Raw genomic sequence first — 20,046 nt, forward strand, 5'->3', positions numbered from 1 at the left:
ATCAAGCCTCCCCAATACACTCGGACCTAGTTCTCTTTATTTTAGAAATAACAAAAAATAACTTATCATAAGCGTAAATAATCATAAATGAAATAAGGTGAAAAATCTCAAACAGCATTATAATAAAATTGTTTTAACTAAGGCTTCCTTTGGATGACCAGTTAGCTCCATTGTGTTTGAACCACTTTTTTAGTTCAATCGCACTGATGAGGTGTTTAGATACTACCTGCACCCACTGAACTATTTCTCACTGTGCTGCACCTCCAGTTGCTCACTGATGCTTTTTGCTTCAGTGCACTTAACGCAGGCCTTTTTTCTAATTTTACCCATGGCCCTTTCTATTTTTTTTAACCTTTTCTTTCCCTTTTAATATTTGAAAAGCCCAAGCAATTTATCTCTATATTAGGTTGGATAAATACTTATATTATATAATAAATTAATAAATATTATAATTTATAGGATAATAAGTAAATAACAATTAAGGTGTTTTAAGGTTATAACTATCATTTAAATAAATACAAATAAGAATAATTTATAGGATAATAAATAAAATATCAAAAGATACATTTTAATATTTTATTAAATGAATTTATAAATTCACATACTTTAATAATTTTATAAAAGTAAAATAATTTAAAAAACTTTTGATATATATCAATTCTAATTTGATGTCCTTAAAAGTTATTTTCTATTCTTACTTCACCGCCACAGCTGCATTTGAATCCAAACACATACTCCACATATGTTTCTAATCTCACCGCTACAGTATCCAATCTCACTACTACAATAACTAATCTCACCGTCACCGCTGTTTTTCACCTCACCGGAGCTAAACACACCGCCCATCCAAACTAAGCCTAAGTCACTTTATTAGTATCTCGGTAAATCTATTGAAAGAAGTGAGCTAGAAAATGCTATTTAAGCAATTCATTAACGCATAGTGATAACATGTTAATTTGCTTGACTTTTTGTGCTTAATTCGGTAAATTTTTGAATTGATCCCTGCTGAATTAGTGCTTTTATGTTTTAATCTTTGTCCTTTACCAAAATTTGTCCAATTACCTTTCAAACTCTTTCCCTTCCCAATTTCCTCCATTATCATCAAATCACCTTTCAAAACCTATGAAGCATGATTAAATTCATGTTTTACTAAATTCCATCTTAGTTTTAGGCTAATGTTCTTTCTGGTCGAGAATCGTGATATATGTATCCATACAAAAAATCATTCCAATTGGTATTCACATTTTTCCTAAGTATCGGGATTGACAACTCATCCCTTAAAGTTAACTCAATTTCAAGCTAAAAAGCGCACATTGGATTGGAGTCGTGTTTGCTGACAGTTGGAGAAACGAGTCGACCGTGCTGTATTCGGATCTCCGAGAACAAATCAAGGAAGAAGTGATCGAGTTTAAACGACTCACGCGGTTGAGGCCGTTAATTCAAGTTGGGTTCTTCAGAGTGCAAGGTTGCCAGAATCTTGAATCAGAAACACGTGTATCTCGGTTAGATAATCGGTAAGGGTTGGTTTGAAAGTCGTATCGGGACCAACTACGAGAGGAAGAATTGGTGGTTAGGACGTTCTTATATGCTATAACCAACTTATTGTTTGGAGGAGAAAATTAATTATCAAGGATCGATTTAAAAATCCAAAATCCACCGAGTCTAGGGCTAAGACTTATTATCTTTGATTACAAAATGCGAATTTAATTTCTAATTTATTTAATTAATTAATTATGTTGTTTCAATTATTTAGTTTCTAAACATTTCAAAACTCTCTTAATTTATTTGTTTATTTTTTAGCAGGTCCTATTAGAATTGAGTGACCCGAATCCTTATTTAAATAAAATATAGTGGTAAAATAAAATAAAAGTAAAATCCTATAGAACTATACTTATTTTATTTTATTCTAGAATAAGATTTTTTAAACCTTATTAAACTCCATCTATTTGATATTGGTTAGAATAAGGTGTTTCAATCTTACTACACTTCTATTAGAATATGGTTTTACAAGCCTATAAATAGATATAGTCTACTCTCTTGTTATTAATTCGAATTCGACATAGTGAATTATCTTCTCCTCTGCCCGTAGTTTTTTTCTCGAAAGGGTTTCCATGTAAAATTTGTGTTCTTTATTTTTCTCTCTTTTTCGTTGCGATAGATTGTCATTACCGAAGTTCTATTTTTTACAAATTGGTATCTAAGCTTCCGGGTTGTTCATCTCAATCACAGTAATGGTGTGTTTGAAGTATGAAATTCCGTTGTTGGATCGCAACACCAGATTCGCGTTATGGCAGATAAAGATGCAGGCAGTTCTTGCACAGATGGACTTACAGGAAGCCTTGTTAGGGGTAGATAACATGCCTTTAACATTGACGGAGGAAGAAAAGAAGCGCAAGGATAGAAAGACGTTAACACAGTTGTCGAAACCATTTTTTGAAAACAAAAATTTTAGTTGTCGACTTAAAAAAATAAAAACTGGAGTCGCCACCGATCCTTTATTAAGGTGTGATCGGCCCACCTTAAAAAAAATAATTTTGGTCTGCGAAATTTGAGAAAACAAGTTCGGGAGTCAGTTACGCACGAGGAAGGATTAGCACCCTCGCAACACCCAAATTTGGTACCAAATTGATTTTTTTTAATGCCTCGGTGTCGAAAATTTGAAAAGATTTTAAAAAGGGAACTTTTTATTTCATGAATGAATCAAAATAATAAGACATTCTTATTTCAAAGAAATAAAACACCACACCCAGTGAGTTAGGGCACAATGTTTTTAAATCTTCAAAATACCCGAATATTGCCTTTTGTTTCTGGAAATCCTTATTTCGAGAAGTCAAAATATCAGGACCAATAAGTTAGGACCCAACATTTTAAATCCCCGAGAATAAGCTTTATTTGAAATTTGAGAATTTATTGCAAAACGAATACTCGGATTTCTAAATTCATCGAAAAATAATCGCGATCCAGTAAGTTAGGACACAATCTTCTTCGAGAATCACGAATGCCAAATATTTTGAAAATTTATAAAATATGATGATTTTAATGCTTTGATGAAATCAAAATATATAAAAAAAAACATGATAAAATGTTAATGCATATATAAAACACATAGGTATACATGCAAATAGAAGGAATAAAATATATCCAATAAAACAAACAAAAAAAACATGTATTAAAAATAAAACAAAAGTAAAAAAAATGCATATGTATATATTTACGGAGAGAAGAAAAAGGTATACATATAAAATAATAAAATATATAAATAAAATAATAAAATGATTCAAAAGTATGAAAAAATGTATATATATATATTTATAAAAATGCGTATCCTGAATCACAAAATATAGGAAACACACGTGTATTTAAAATGTGTATATATACATTTAAATATATATTTAAAAAATGAAAAAAACAAATAAAAACCTCCTGTATGTCTATATATTGTAAAAAAATGAAACTAAAATGTGTAAATATATATACGTATTAAAAATGTTTGCATGTACAAAATGTTTGCATGCATTTTATAAGCGTTAAATATATATATATATATATATATATATATATATATTATAAAATGCATATAAATAATATAACAAATGATGCAATAATAGTGATAAAAATAAATGAAATTAAAATCAGACAGAGGACTGATTTGCAACACGCGAATTTGGGAGGGCCAAAATAGAAATAATCCGCCCCTCTAAAACACTGCGCCACAATGGGGACCGATTTGAAACGAGGAAAAAACATTCGGGCCAAATTAAAAAGATATAACGGCTTAATAAAACATGGCGCAAAGGGAAGGACTTATTTGCAATTATCCCATTTAAGGTTGATATCGTGAACCCCAAATAACCAGCGCCATCCTTGCTCTGCTCTGTTTTAAGTTTAAAAAAAAACAAATTTAGGGAAATATTTTGCCTTTCCCTTTGAAGCAGAAACTGCTTCTTTTAGGGTTTTCTTAACCCTTTGGCCGCCATTGAGCCCACGGCCTCCGTCGATGGAGAAGACGCCGGCCCGTCGACTCCGGTGACCAGGTAAGTTTCTTCCTCCTTTCTTTTTATTTTCAATGAAAAATAAAACAATAAAAAAGGCTAAAAGAAAAAAAAAACAAAACGAAACTCAAAATGCTGAGAAAATGAAAAAACACCTTTTGTATTCGGAAAAGAAAATTTGTTTGTTGATATTGAATCTTTTTTTATTGATTCTTCCCAAAAATCTCCCCCGATGTTACAGATTTTAATCGGCTTTTATAGCCCGCAAAGTCGAAAAGAAAAAACAAATAAAGTCTGCTAATTGTTATTTTTTTTGTTTTATCTCAATCGAACTCTTTGAGTCCACGATTGCGAGGAGTTAAATGGAGTGCAGGCGTGGGGAAAAAGGGTGGTTCCGCAACATCTGTTGATCGGATCTGCTAGAGGTGTTGGAGACCTTCTTTGGAGCGGTGCAAGGAAAAGCTGCTAGGGTTTTCCATTTTTGGGGCTGATTTGGGTCAGGAAATGGGCCTATAATTTGGTTATTGGGTTAGGGTGTTATTGGGTTTGTTTATTGGTTTGGGCTCGGGCATATTTGGGCTTGTACAACAGTTACATCTGCATTTGTCTAACGAAATTTTACAGGATGTGATGAAGGAGAAGACCGCTACTAGATTATGGAAGAGGTTGGAATAAATATGTATGTCGAAAACTCTAACTAGCAAGCTACATATGAAGCAACGTCTTTATGCTCGTCGTTTGGAGGAAGGTGCATCTGTGCACGAACACTTAACAGTGTTTAAAGAAATTCTCTCAAACTTGGAGGCCATGAAGGTTCAGTATAGTAAGGAAGATCTAGGGTTGATTCTATTTCCCCCGTCTTATTCAACCTTTAGAGATACAATTTTATATAGCCGCGAGTCTCTCACAATTGATAAGGTTTATGATTCTTTAACCTCGTATGATAAGATGAAGTATCTTGTGGTTAAAACCTACTCTCAGAGAGAGGGTCTCATTGTTCATGGAAGACAAGATCGGAATGCTGATGATGATTGTGGAAGGACACAGGAACAAAATCCTCGTGGTAAATCTAAGGGTAGATCGAAGTATTCAAACAAAGGTAAAACTTGTAACTTCTACAAGAAGAAATGACACATTAAATTTGAGTGTCATAAGCTACTGAACAAGATCAAAAGGGAGGCTACGAATCAAAATGGAAAACAACCAAAAAATTCCGGTAAAGCTAATGTTGTAGAAGACTATAGCGATGGTGAACTTCTAGTCGCTTCTGTCAATAATTCTAAAGTGAGCGAGGAGTGGATCATTAATTCGGGCTGCACATTCCACATGAGTCCCAATCGGGATTGATTTACACTTACGAAACAGTGTCTGAAGGTGTTGTTTTGATGGGAAATAATGCTTCATGTAGAATTGTAGGTGTTGGAACAATTAAAGATAAGATGTTTGATGGAGTTGTCAGAACACTTAGTGACATACTCACCATGCTTGTTACGAATAATAGCAGCAAGTCCAATATATCCATGGTCCTGTGACACAACAGGATCGACATTAGGGTGTGCATTCGGTTAACCGACCCGAAATAGCTATAACCGAATTAATCGACCTTCCAAAATTTTTAACAGTTAACCGAACAAAATTTTTTATAAAAAAAACATTAACCAAACTGAAATTTTTTCGGTTAATTAGGTCGGTTAACCGAATTAACCGAAAATTGTATGGTTTTTATTTTTAGTTAAAAACTAACCAAATTAACAGAATTAACCGAATTAAATCACTACATAATTAAAAACATTACATAAGTCTTTGAATCACTACATAATTAAAAACATTACATAATTCTTGAAATTAACACATAATTGAAATGTAAGTCTTTAATATTCTCCATTTATATCCATTTCTTCTCTCCAAAAATCTCCATTTGCATTAAACCTAAAAAAAAAACATGTGTAATTGGGTAGATACTTAGAGTTAGACTTTAGTTTTATTTTTATTGGGTTGGTAATTGGGTAGACTTTAGTTTTAGTTTTATTGGGTTTGTAATTGGGTTGGGTTGGATAATTTTATTTATTAATTTTTTTGGTTAACCGAAAAAATTTGGTTAACCGACCGGTTTCGAACTGAATTAACCGTTAACCGAAAAATTATAAAAAAAATTAACCGACCCCCGACCGAAAAAATTCGGTTAACCGACCGAATTCGGTTAATCGGTCGGTTAACCGAATTTTTTTGGTTTTACCCGAATTATGCACACCCCTAATCGACATTGCATTTAACCCAAATATCAGAAGGTCTCTGCCAACGTCGAGGAAGGGATGTAAAGAGATAAGTAATTGAATGGAGTGAAAAGCTTATCTTTACGTTTGATAGAGTATGGAATATATATACAGATTACAAATGTGATCCTGACTTATCTAGTAAAGCTTAACAACCTATTTGAATGAATAACAAAATATTAACAGACTTATCTAAAGTAGAATACTCAGTCAAAGAGGCCTAAGAAATAGTATTGTGCTTTGTTAGGATGGAAGATTGGCTGCAGTGATGAAACACATTGGAAAACCTCTCTAGCAGCCCACCAATCGTGTAGGAATCTGTGTGCAAAAGAAATGATTTGATCAGGTTGAGAAATCACATTCTTCCAACATCTAAGGTTCCACAAATACTCCAAACTAAAGCAAGAATGTAATCTCGAAGAGGAAAAATCATGGAGGTGCATAGAATAATAAATGAAATAAGCAAAAGAGTTATGCAAAATGTTAACTCCTACGTTGCTCCAAACAATAGCAGCATTCGGGCACCATAAAATAACATGGTCTATAGTTTCAACATCCCCAAAATTTGGACAACATTGATCAATGTTATTTAATTTGCTTATTTATATTAATTAAAATTCAATTTATTTTTAATTGAATATTTGTTAAAAATGAAAAAATTAAAATAATACTATTTAAAACAATTTTAAAAATTTTTAGGTACATGACTGATTGATTTTTAATTTATATATTAAATAATTTCATATATAATTGTAAAAGATACGATAGTATTAATTTTAAAATATTTAATTAATTATCATTATAGTTTAGGGTTTAATATATATGGTTTAGGGCATATGGTTAATTTAGGATTTAAGGCCGGTTAAGAGTTACAATTTTAACGTTTATAGATTATGGAATTAGGGATTATGGATTAGGAATTCTGGTTTAAGGGTTGTGGTTTAGGGTTAGAGATTAAGAGTTAGGGATTTAAGGTTTATGGATTCGGTGTCAGGTTAGGCTTTAGGGTTTAGATTAATTAGTGTGTTTTAATTTTTATGAAATAAGGTTTAAGGGTTAGGGATTCGGGTTTAGGGTTTTGATTAATTAATATTTTTTAATTTATATATTAAATAAGGTTTAGGGATTAGTAGTTAGGGGTTAGTGGTTTGGGGTTAAGGGTTAGAAGTTAAGTTAGGGTTAGGCCTATTGGGAACTTTAGTGGCGCTGCAAAATTTTAGGGTTTACGTTATAGAACATATAATTTAATGTCTATGGTTTAGAGTTTTAGAGATTACAGTTTAATGTTTATTATTTTGGGTTAATAGTTTATGTGTTAGAGTTTGGGTTTAGGGTTTAAGGATACTGTACGTTTAAAAATTGAAGAACATTTAGATTTTACTAAAGATTCATGCAATTCAATATATGGATATAAAATATATGTTTTGTACTATAATAACATTGGCCACACAAATTCCCAAAAATATGGTTTAGGAATATTACAGTTTGGGATTTTTGGTTTTGACTTTTAGGGTTTGGGGTTTGATGGTTTGGGGTTTAATGTTTAGAATTTATGATTTAAGCATGTTTATGGTATAGTGGGGGTTAGATTTTGGGGTTTGGTTGTTGTTGTTTGTAGCTTTTGGGTTACAGGTCACGGGTTTAGGGTTTAATTTTGGATTTTTTAGAATATAAATCTAAATAAGATAAATATAAATTATCATTTTAATATATATATATATATATAAATATATATGAAAATGGGTTAAATCCCAAAATGGTACATTAAGAATGATTTAATATTGTTAAATTGTATACGTACATGAACTTTAATTTGATCGAAATCTTGTAAAATAATAAGACAATTATTGATATAATTAACATCATTTTTATTTATATATTGCATACATAAATATTTATATTTATTCAACATACAAATAGATTGATGGATTTATTTTTAAAACGCCAATTTATTTTTTTTAAAATGTATTATTCTTTCCTTTTTTATTATTAATTTTTCATTTTATAACTTTGGTTTTAATTTTGGATCAATTTAACTTCAATCTTGGATGACACTAATTTGACAACTCGCGTGCTAGTATATTTGTATTCTGTTGTTAGCGTAGATATAATTTAAAATAAATTATAAATATTTTTAAATTTTGTTGAAATTTTAAATATTTTTTGCTATGAAAGGCTTTAGCGGCGTTTATTTAAAAACGCCGGAAAAAAGTATTTTCACGTTAGAAAACGACGTTGTTTCCTGTGGGACTTGCAGCAGCATTAGTGGCGCTTATACAGAAACGCCGCAAAGTCCTGTAACTAGGAAGTGGAACGGCGCCGTTTTGTTCTTCTCTATTAGTGGCGCTTTATAAAAACGCCGCAAAGTTGTATTAGGAGTTAATGAAACTGCGCCGTTTTACATTGCTATTAGTGGCGCTTTCCATGAATCGCCGCAAAAATGTAATTATATTTATTGAAATGTTGTCGTTTTGTCTATGGTATTAGTGGCGTTTTTCTGGAAACGCCACAAGCTTGAGTTAGCTGTTGGGGAAACGACTTCGTTTGAACTTATAGTTAGTGGCACTTTACTTAAAATGCCGCAAAATTGTTCTAACATTTACAGAAACGCTGCCATTTTGTAAATGTTATTAGTGGCATTTTTTCGAAAATGCCGCGGGTTTGAGGTAAGTGTTGATGAAGCGACTGCGTTTTGACTTATAGTTAGTGGCGCTTTGCTTAAAACGCCGCAAAAATGTTTTAACATTGATTGATGCGATGCCGTTTGGTTGTATTTTTAGTGGCGTTTATTCAAAAACGCCACAGGTTTGAGCTATTTCTTGATGAAACGACTGCGTTTTGACTTATAGTTAGTGGCGCTTATATTCAAATGCCGCAAATGGTTAAATTTTTAGATGTAAACGGCGTCGTTTTTTTCCATCCTTCTCACCAAATTTTACACCCGATTCTAATATCCCCCAAAGACTCATTCTCCCCCAAATCCCTAAAATTTCCCCTAATCCCTAACAGCTTCGCAAACCCGACCACCTGCTACTCTGCCGTCTCCTGTGCTGCATCACATTCTCCGTCCGTCTCCGGTGCCGCAACCAACGGTAAGTTCGAGTAGTTCGTTCTTTTTCTTCATGCGTTACTGTTTTCTGGTCTCGCAACTAATTGTTTTGTTTTAATTTTCCCTTTCCTCTCGTCTCCTTTCTTTCTTTCAGCTACCCACGCTTTCAAGGTTCCAACTTTCCCAGAAGCTCCAAGGCTGAAAACGAGGAGAAGACGCTACAATTACTAATTTGGGATTCCATCTTCAGTTTTGGCCAATACCCTTTCCAAGGTATAAAGCTCTCGGTATTAATTTTATCATTTTATTTCAAGCCTTGTGTCCTTAGTTCTGATATGGGTTACTTTTATTCGACTCGTTCATGCTCAAAATTTGGTCTTTTTTGAGTAAATTAGTCGATGCTTTTGATTAGTTTGATAGTGGGTACCATACCTTCTGTTTCTTTGATGTGAAACACTGCTTTGCTTCTTTGGATTTGGAACTGGTAGACTGTTGTTTGCCTTTAGTAGACTGTTGTTTGCCTTTGCATTTGTTATATCTAATTTATTTGTTTTCAAAACTTTTCATTGGGAAACTTTTTTGTTAAAGAAAAGCCATTCTTGTGTTTGATTATAATGAATATATATAGGCTTCCTCTTATCATTTCTGGTTTGGTTTGATTTGGTTTTAATTTATCAAATTAATTTACTTTGCCTTATCCATTTAATTTATCAAGACACCCTAACATGATTGTTGTGAGCATGTCTGTGTTTATATACATGGTAGTATTTGATTCCTGGATGTGCATACCGAAAGCCAGTGTATGCCCCATGTGCTAGTCTCGGTCTGTGAGACTCACATCCATGCAATGGTAAAAACATTCTGAGCAACCAGAATTTCTATAATGTACTGATATAGGCTATCTTTGCACATCCTTAATAATTTCCGCGATCCGAGGTTCCTGAAATCTCTCTCTCAACATTTGCTTTTTATTGATTCTTGTTTCTTTGAACTGGACAAGGTTCTTACTTCTAAACAAACAATAATATTATTAAATGGATCATAATGAATATATATAGGCAAATTAAATGGATAAGCCTTTTATCATTTATTTTGCATTTAAAAATAAGGGTTAGATTTTGATATCCATGGAGAAGCAATTTACTTATGTTTTCCTTTTTATTTTATTTTTTGAAGTCGAAGAAATTGAGGTATTTATTCCTATGTTTCCCACCTTAATTTTCTTAAAAAAACACCTCCAAATGTTTAAATTTTGGATTTTGTTATATTTTAGCTTTATGCTTTAATTGTTATTTTGAGTTTTAAAAGGAGTTTTAATTAAGATTTTTTTAAAGCTGTGGGTATAGGTTTTAATTATCATTTTTGATTTATATGTTGCTAGCTCAATTTTCATGTTACTTTGCAAAATTCTTCCATAACGCAAGGTATAAATTATGATTGTAATTCTTGTAAGTATTTTTACCCAAGCAAAAACAATTACATAAATGATTAAAATTCTTAAATCACTTTATATATTTGAGTAATTTCATAAATTATGGGCGAATAGTGGATTCGGTCTAAAGTGAACAAATTATCGATTTTAATTTTATGTCAATTAATAAATTATCGACGTTAGTTTTCATTTATGCGATTGAATGTTAATGTTTAATAATCTATGAGTATTCAATAAATTGATCGATTAATTGATTGAATGTCAATAAATTATCAATTTTGCAAGTTAATTGATTGAATGTTTAATAAATTGATTATATAATGAATTGTCAATGAATTATTACTTGATTGCATGTTTAATATAAATAACTTACTAATATATATACTTTAAAGTTAATATATATTTTCGATATTTATTATATTTTTAATATATTTTTACAATTTAATTTAACTTATTACTAATATATATATTGTTAATATATAATTTTTAAAATTTATATCTTACATTAATTAAAAATATATTTTTAAGTAAATTTTCATGACTTACATTACTTACTAAAACATATTTTTACTAAAATTTACTTTAATATATTACTTGAATATATTACTTAAATAAATTACTTACTAAAATTTGGTTAAATTTTAGTACTTAAATATGTTACTTAAATACATTACTTACTAAAATTTGTTTAAATTTATTACTTAAATATGTTACTTAAATACATTACTTACTAAAATTTAAGTATATATTGCATTACTTACATAACTTGTTAAAATATATTATAATTTTAAAATAATTATATACTAAGATACATAAAAGTGATATACTTACATCATACATATCTTACATAACCAAAAATTGTATGTACAAGAACTTACATAACTTATTAATATTTATATAAACTTACATAACTATCACATAAACTTATATGTAAACTTACATAATACATAACTTACATGTTAACTTACATAATACATTACTTACATATTAACTTACATAAGTTATCTACAAGCTTATATATAAACTTGCATAACTTACATAATAACATAACAACTTACATAATACATAGCATACATAACTTACATAACTTACATAATACAAACCTTACATAACTTAAATATCTTACACAACTTACATAACCAACATAATACATAATAACTTACAACTTACATAACATACAATACTTTGATAACTTACATAACTTACATAATACATAACTTACATAGCTTACTTAATACATAACTTACATAACTTATACACGTACATAACTTACATAATTTACTTAATACATAAATATATATCATATGATATACTTACATAACTCATTTATACTTACCACTGAACAACTTACCCTTGTAATTTATGGTGAAAATCAGACTTCAAGAAATAAGAAATGGACCGGTCTTGGATGAAATTGTCAAGGGCAAGCGACGGTTATCGAAATGAAGTACAGACTTTTCTAAATTTTGCATTTCAATATGCTAGCCAAGAGAACATGATTTTTTGCCCGTGTAAGAAGTGTGTCAACATAAACTGACATTATCGTGAAGTTGTATACGAGCATCTAATTGTTGATGGGTTTGTTTAGGGTTATAAACAATGGCTTTTTCTTAGAGAATGCCCGCCTAGTACTTCCTCTTCAAGGATGGATGTATCTTATGATAGTATTGCTTACCATCAGTCTGTTAGAGGGGATGACATCGAAGGGATGTTGCGGGATGCATTTAATATTCACAATCATGGTTTACAGTCGTTCCCAGCTAACTTTGTGGCATCTGATGATTGTAATCTCGGTGGAAATGCTTTTACCGAACCCGAAAGAAGTGTACATCATGAAGAGCCGAATGGAGAAGCGACGAAGTTCTACGCGCTACTTAATGACATGAACGAAGAACTGTATGAGGGATCAAAATTCTCAAAATTGTCTTTCTGTATTCGTCTTTTTTAGTTAAAATGTTTGGGAGGGTGGACCGGGAACTCTTTGACAATGCTGTTAGAGTTTTTGAGAGAGATGTTTCCGTTTGCAAAAATCCCTCAATCATGCAAAGATATGAAGAAAATGATAAAAGATTTAGGTCTTGGGTACACCAAAATCCATAGTTGCCCGAATGACTGCATATTGTATTGGGGCGATCGGAGAAACCAACAGTGCTGTCATGTATGCGGCCAATCACGTTGGATAAATAGGAACACAGAAGATGGGGACGACGATGATACCAAGAAAGAAGCCGGTCAAGATTTTGCGGTATTTTCCGCTGATACCAAGGCTTCAAAGGTTTTTCATGTCGTCGAAGACAGCGGAGTCAATGACGTGGAACCATAATGGACGAACCGATGATGGATAATTAAAACATCCGACAGATTCTTTAGGTTGGAAATCATTTGACAATAAATTTCCAAGCTTTGCAAGCGATCCTAGGAGTGTGAGGCTTGGCCTAGCATCTGATGGATTTAATCCTCACAAGATCATGAGTACTGCGTACAGTACTTGGCCAGTAGTGCTTGTTCCTTACAATCTGCCTCCGTGGATTTGCATGAAGCAATCATCCCTTATCTTATCTATGATTATCCCTAGAGAGAAAGGGCTCGGGAATGATATCGACATTTATTTACAGCCACTTATTGAAGAGTTAAAACAATTATGGGCTGGTGTCGAGACATACGATGTGCTGAGAAATGAGAACTTTATTTTACGTGCAACTTTGATGTGGACCATTAATGACTTCCCCGCTTATGCCAATTTATCCGGTTGGAGTACCAAGGGTCGTTATGCGTGTCCTTGTTGTGCTGCACAAACATGTTCACAATGGTTATACAATGGGAAGAAGTTCTCTTACATGAGGCACCGTCGGTGGTTACCGAAAATCATAGATTTAGATTTCAGAGTTCAGCATTTGACGGTACTGAAGAGTTCAGAGAAGCTCCTTCGCAGACAAGTGGATTTGAAATCTTGTTAGTGTTAGAAGATATGAATTTCAGTTATGGGAAGATGAACCAACCGGCAAACACGTAAAGAAATAGAAGATCAAATGATGAAGCTGATGATGACTCCGATGAAGAGGATGATCCTAATGAGGCGGACTTATGGAAAAAAAGAAGTATTTTTTTTAGTTGCCTTATTGAGAGCACCACCTTTTACGACACAATCTTGATGTTATGCATATTGAGAAAAATGTCTGCGAGAACATTGTCGGTATAATTTTGAACGTAGATGGAAAATCAAAAGACAATCTTCAGAGTCGACTTGATTTAGTTCAGATGGGAATTTGACATGATCTTCATCCGAATCAACTTTCAAATGGGAAATATCGGTTGCCGCCTTCTATTTTCTCAATGTCCAAGACGGAGAAAGAACTGTTTTGCATGGTGTTGAAGGATATAAAGGTTCTAGATGCATATGCATCAAATATATCTCGATGTGTTAGTGTTAAAGATCGAAGACTATATTCACTAAAATCACATGACTATCACATCTTGATGCAAGATTTACTGCCAGTTGTTCTACGATGTTGTATTTCGAAGAAGGTGACGTCTTGTATAATTGAACTATCCAATATAATGAAAGTCATTTGTGGCAAAGTTTTGGATGTTCAAGAACTTGAAAAGGTACAGGATCGAGCCACTTTGACTTTATGCAACATGGAGAAAATCTTCCCACCTTCCTTTTTCACAATTATGGTTCACTTGATAATTCATCTCCCGAATGAAGCAATTCTTGGCGGACTCATTTTCTATCGATGGATGTATCCCATAGAAAGGTGTTAATTACAATTTTTAAAATTTTCCTTCATTCACCTATAGTACATAAGTTACAACTTTTCATAATGTTGCATATCGTGTTTTAGGTTCCTATCCAAATTAAAGTCTTACTGCCGCAACAAGCGTTATTCAGAAGGATCGATTGCTGAAGGCTTCTTGACAGAGGAATGTATGACCTTTTGTTCAAGATATTTGGAAGATGTTGAAACAAGGTTGAACAGACCAAATAGAAATGTTGGACTTAAGGATCATAACTTTGCCGATACTTATTTATTCCAAAGTTTTGGAGAGCCAATCGGCAAAGCTGAAATTGCATAATTAGATGATTTATCGTGGGTACAAGCACATCGATATGTTCTGTTTCACCACGAATCAATGGAACCTTTACGCAAGTAAGTTCTACAAAATTGATAAATATTCATCAATTAAAAATTATTTCTATTCTAACAAACTGAACATATTTTTAACATAGTGAGTACAAACAAATATTGAGATCTCGTTCGCGCTCCCGAAGAACACAACATCGAGATATCAATAAGTTGTTCACTGAATATTTTCATGAATGGTTAAGCCAAACGGTATGCAATTGGAGCTTTCATTGACAATTAATAATGTTCTATCATAACATTTTTAATCACTCAGTTCACTTTCCATTCAATAGGTTTGGAGTGGGAAGAACGTCACCGACGAAGTGAAATGGCTTTCCCAATGTCCAAATTGGGTGGTTAAAAGATATAGTGCGTTCCTCATCAACGGATTCAGATTTTATACAAAATATCGCGAGAGATTGAGGAGAACGCAAAATTGTGGAATAGTTGTTAATTCCTCAATTACAAGTTATGCTAGTGCTAGGGACAATAATCCAGTCGAGGGAAATGTGGAATATTTTGGACTTCTTACTGACATAATTGAGTTGGATTACTACGACAAATGGAAAGTTGTCTTATTTCGAGGTGATTGGGCCGATGTTAATACTGCTCGTGGAATTAAGCAAGATCAATTAGGTTTCACAATGGTGAACTTCAATCGATTTATTCACACAGGACAACAATTGATTGATGAGCCGTATGTATTTTCTTCTCAAGTCAAACAAGTTTTTTACTTAAAAGATCCAACTGATGAGGGTTGGGACGTTGTACTCCGTAACATCCTTAGAGACTTGTTTGATATGGGCAGTGGAAGTAGAGATGGCATTGACGACAGAACACAAACTTTGCCCTTTCCAGAACAAAACTTAAATGAAAATATCCCTAGTAGTAGTACACAATTTCAATAGGTCCACCAGGATACTGATGAAGATGTTTACGAATTATAATGTAGTAAGCTTTTACGATTATTTAATTATATGTAATATCATAATATAAATATTGGTCTTATTATATATTTTGACTATTTTATATGTGTTATTATTGTTGTAATTGTATACTAAGTTTTCAACTATTTTATTTGTATTGCAGATAAAATGCCTAGAAGGAAAGTGCGAGAGCTAAGCATTTTTCAAGGTACTCCAAACTCAATGAAACAAACAAACCTTGAACAACAGATCATTGTTGGATATTCGAATGTCCCGACTACACCTGAAGAACCAATAGAAGTTCAAAGTAAATTAACATTTAATTTACATGCTTGTTGACTTTTTGTTTATTTATTTTTAAAATTCTTATATTACAATATAACATTTTTCAGGTGAAAGTAGTGGGACGCGGAGAGTTCGAGGACGTACGCTACTAAGGGATTTATACGAGCTAGATCCAGTCGAGCGTGTCCAAGTATGCAGTAATAGCTTTGGTCAGCCTGTTGGATCAGAAGCTCGCCTTCTAGCAGGGTACTTGGGCATTTTAGCACAGAATGCAAATATGTTGCCAATTAACTACGAGTCATGGCATAAAATGCCCGAGAGTAACAAGAACCAAGCTCTCGATCAGATTAAGGTAACAAAATGTTAGTGTCATTTATAGTACTTGGGTTTAAGTTTAATTTATAATTACTTTCTTAACTTGTGTTTTTTGTAGGCGAGATTTGCTCTAGAGGTCTCCAATGCTTATGTAAAGAAGGCATTGGGAAAAAGATGGAGAGACCATAAGAGCACTTTAAAGAGAGACTACTTTAAGATCAAAACAACACTCGACGAGAGATTACAAAATGTCCCGCCGGGAATGCTGAGGTACCAGTGGGAAGAGGTCTTTAGATTTTGGACTTCGAAGAAAGGAGAGGTATGTGTTACTACAAAAATCTTTTAATTATTTTGGTTTATAGTATTTACTAATTAACGTACTAATAATTTTATAACGTAGAATCGTGAGCGAGTTGGAAAAAGTAGTAGGCAGAAACAAAAATTCACTCACACAGCTGGCTCGAGAAGTTTTGCTTGTGTAGCTCAGGCCGAGGTCTTTTGAATTTTTTAATACTGTCAGATATTTATTACTTTCGATCAAATAATATTTTTACTACTGTATTGTAGGAACTGTCCTCCGGTCAAAAAGTTAGACGCCTTCAACTTTTTGACATGACACATAGGAAGAAAGATGGAAACCCTATGACTCCTGAAGCTGCAGAAATTATGGTACGTTTGCTTAATACAATTTGACTTGTTTTAATTATTTTTAGTGTTTATTTTCTAATGGCTTATTTCATCTTTTGTAATGAAAATATTGTTAAGTTATGTTGCATTTGTTTTTTTAATATAGATTGCGTTCCTAACTATGTGATTTATTTATTAGGAAAAATTAAAGGATAAAAAGGCGATACGATCGATGCCTTCGGTGATAGTTCTGTTAATATTGACAACATTGATAACCGGATTATCATTGAAGTTTTGAGTCCTGAAAGGTATGGTCGGGTTCGGTTTCAAGGATCTTTTGTTAACCCATCCCAATATTTCGGATCCAGATCGCAATAATACATGCCTTCGGGGAGTCAGACTCAAGCTGAAGTCCAGAGGTTAAGAGACCAGATGGCTCAGATGCAAGCGACAACAGTTGAGGTTCAACGAAAGTATGAAGAACTCCAGCTGCAGTTTCAAGCAGATGCGGCAGCGAGGGAAGCAAAGCAACATAAAAAGTACGATGAACTCCAGCAGCAGCTTCAGAATATGATGAAGATGTTTCAGCAACAACCGCCGTCTTAGACTATCGTGTAAATATTTTTATCATTTTGACTTTTAATTATCATTTTAATTTCTAACATTTTTGTAAGAATAATACGAATTTTATTTTATTTATTGATATTTATTATATATTATTCGCTTCATTTTAAATATTATATAGATTTATTGCTTTCGGTTGGTTTGGATTTGGTTTTTTCTGATTAGTTTTTACAGGAGGGCTGAAAATATAAAAAATTAATTTTACAAATCTGCCAAAATTAGTGGCGTTTTTTCAAAAAAGCGTTGCTAAAGGTCATGGTATTTTGCGGCGTTTGTGGAAAAAACGCCGCTAAAGGTCACGGTCTTTAGCGTCGTCTTTTAGAAAAGCGCCGTTAAAGGTCATGGTCTTTAGTGACATTTGTGGGAAAAGCGCCGCTAAAAGTCATGACCTTTGGCAGCACTGTCATTAGCGGCGTCATAAGCGCTGCAAATGCTTTTAGCGGCGCTTTTTAAAAGGCCTATTTTGGTGTAGTGATGAAATCATGCAAACATCCCCAAATGAACATATTAAATTTTGGTGGTAAGGACAGATTCCAAAGAGTTAACCAAGGACCACTCAACACATTAACCAAGGACCACTCAACACACTGTTGCAAAAGCGAAGTGTTGGCTTGAATAGCTAAATGGTACCCCGACTTCACAGTATAGAAATTGTCTTTAGTAAAGTGCTAGATAAAACAATCGTTCAGTTTAGGCATAGCAACCGTGATACTAAGAATTGTTAATTAGAATCGACGGGAGCTAAAAGTCCTCCAACAAGGGATGTGTTCCATCGCATACCATCATCATTTGACAAATCACAAGCCATCATATTTTCAAGACCTGAAAGTGCATCAGATTGGACAAAAGAAATATCATCACTCGGGAGCCAAGGGTCCTCAAAATTTCCAATAGAGGTACCGTTATCGAATCTCCAACGTAAACCTTTCAAGGGCAATCCCATAGCAGCATAAATATTCTTCCATGCAAAAGAAGGATTATTACTTTTTGAAGCGTGAAGTATACCTGAATATGGTCAGTCGTTGATATAAAATTTTAGGCCTGTCTTTTAGGCTCAGCTCGAAAAAATGGGCTTAAAATACTGTTCAAGCTTGATTTAGATAAAAAGCGAAACTCAAGTCCAACCCGGCGCACCTGTATTAATTTTTTAAAATTATTCTTTTATATAAAAAATTTTAAAAATATAATACATCAAATAAACTAAAAATATTAAAATAAATATTTCCCGATAAATTAAAAATACATTAAAAAAATTTATAATTAAATAACACTAACATATTTGTAACTTACCAATAAAATAAAAGTTATATAATTTTCAAATAATAACAAGAAAATAGTAGTAATATAATAGCAAAATAGCAGTGAAACAACAGCAAAATAGTTTATTTGGGTCGGGTCAGGCCTAAGCAAAAATCCTATTTGAAGCTTGACCCGTTTAGAAAATGGGTCCTTTTATTTTATTCAAACCTATTTTTCGAACCTTTATTTTTACCCGAACTCTCCTATTTTTCAGGCACACCTTCAAACTTAGACGGATAACCTGACCCATTATCAGGTTTAGTGTGGAGTTATTACTTGAATAATATTTAGCTTTATAAATTCTATTAGAAAGAGAATCAAGCTTAAAAATAAGCCTCCAACACTGCTTACAGAGCACAGATAGATTAAGGCAATAAATCCCTTTTCTCGTACTGAAATTCGAATCCCACCGAAAGGAATTTATCATATGTTGAGTCCCCTCGCAATGCCCAAAGAAATCATAAAAATGCTCATCCAATAAACCGGTATCAAATAATTTATAATTTTTAAGTTAAAATATCAACTAAATTTTTAAAAAAAATTCAGATACCAAATAAATATAAAAGGCTGGAATGGTACATCCTTTCTTATTTTTACCCAATAAGTTCAAAGTGTTTACTCTCAATTCATGTGTCAGAGATAAAATGGAAATGGGTGTGGTGAACATGCAAATTTGTCAATTTCCATAAAATGGAAGCAATTTGAATACGTTAATGATAGGTCATGCTTTGGTCCCTACATGATAAGGAAAGTACAAATTAGGGCCAACCCTACTTAATCTATGACTTGACCACACTACGGTAAAGTTGTATTTTAGGGCCAACCCCACTTAACCTATGACTTGACGACACTTGCGTAAAGTTGCATAGATTAAGTTTGGTTTTTTTACTCAACTGGTCCACAAGAATTAATTATTTACAAAAACTCTCTAAGTTAAAATTTATGTACCTAAATGACTTGTTCTCTACAGTGATTGCCAGTACCGCCTAATACACAGAGGCATCGCCCCCTCATCATTAGCCAATCATCATATATGTTTTTTTTAAAATAATAATTTTTTGGGTGTCACTACTGTATCAAGTAGCACTGGTATGTAT

Source organism: Gossypium raimondii, chromosome 13, assembly GCF_025698545.1.
Source record: "Gossypium raimondii isolate GPD5lz chromosome 13, ASM2569854v1, whole genome shotgun sequence".
NCBI lineage: Eukaryota > Viridiplantae > Streptophyta > Magnoliopsida > Malvales > Malvaceae > Gossypium > Gossypium raimondii.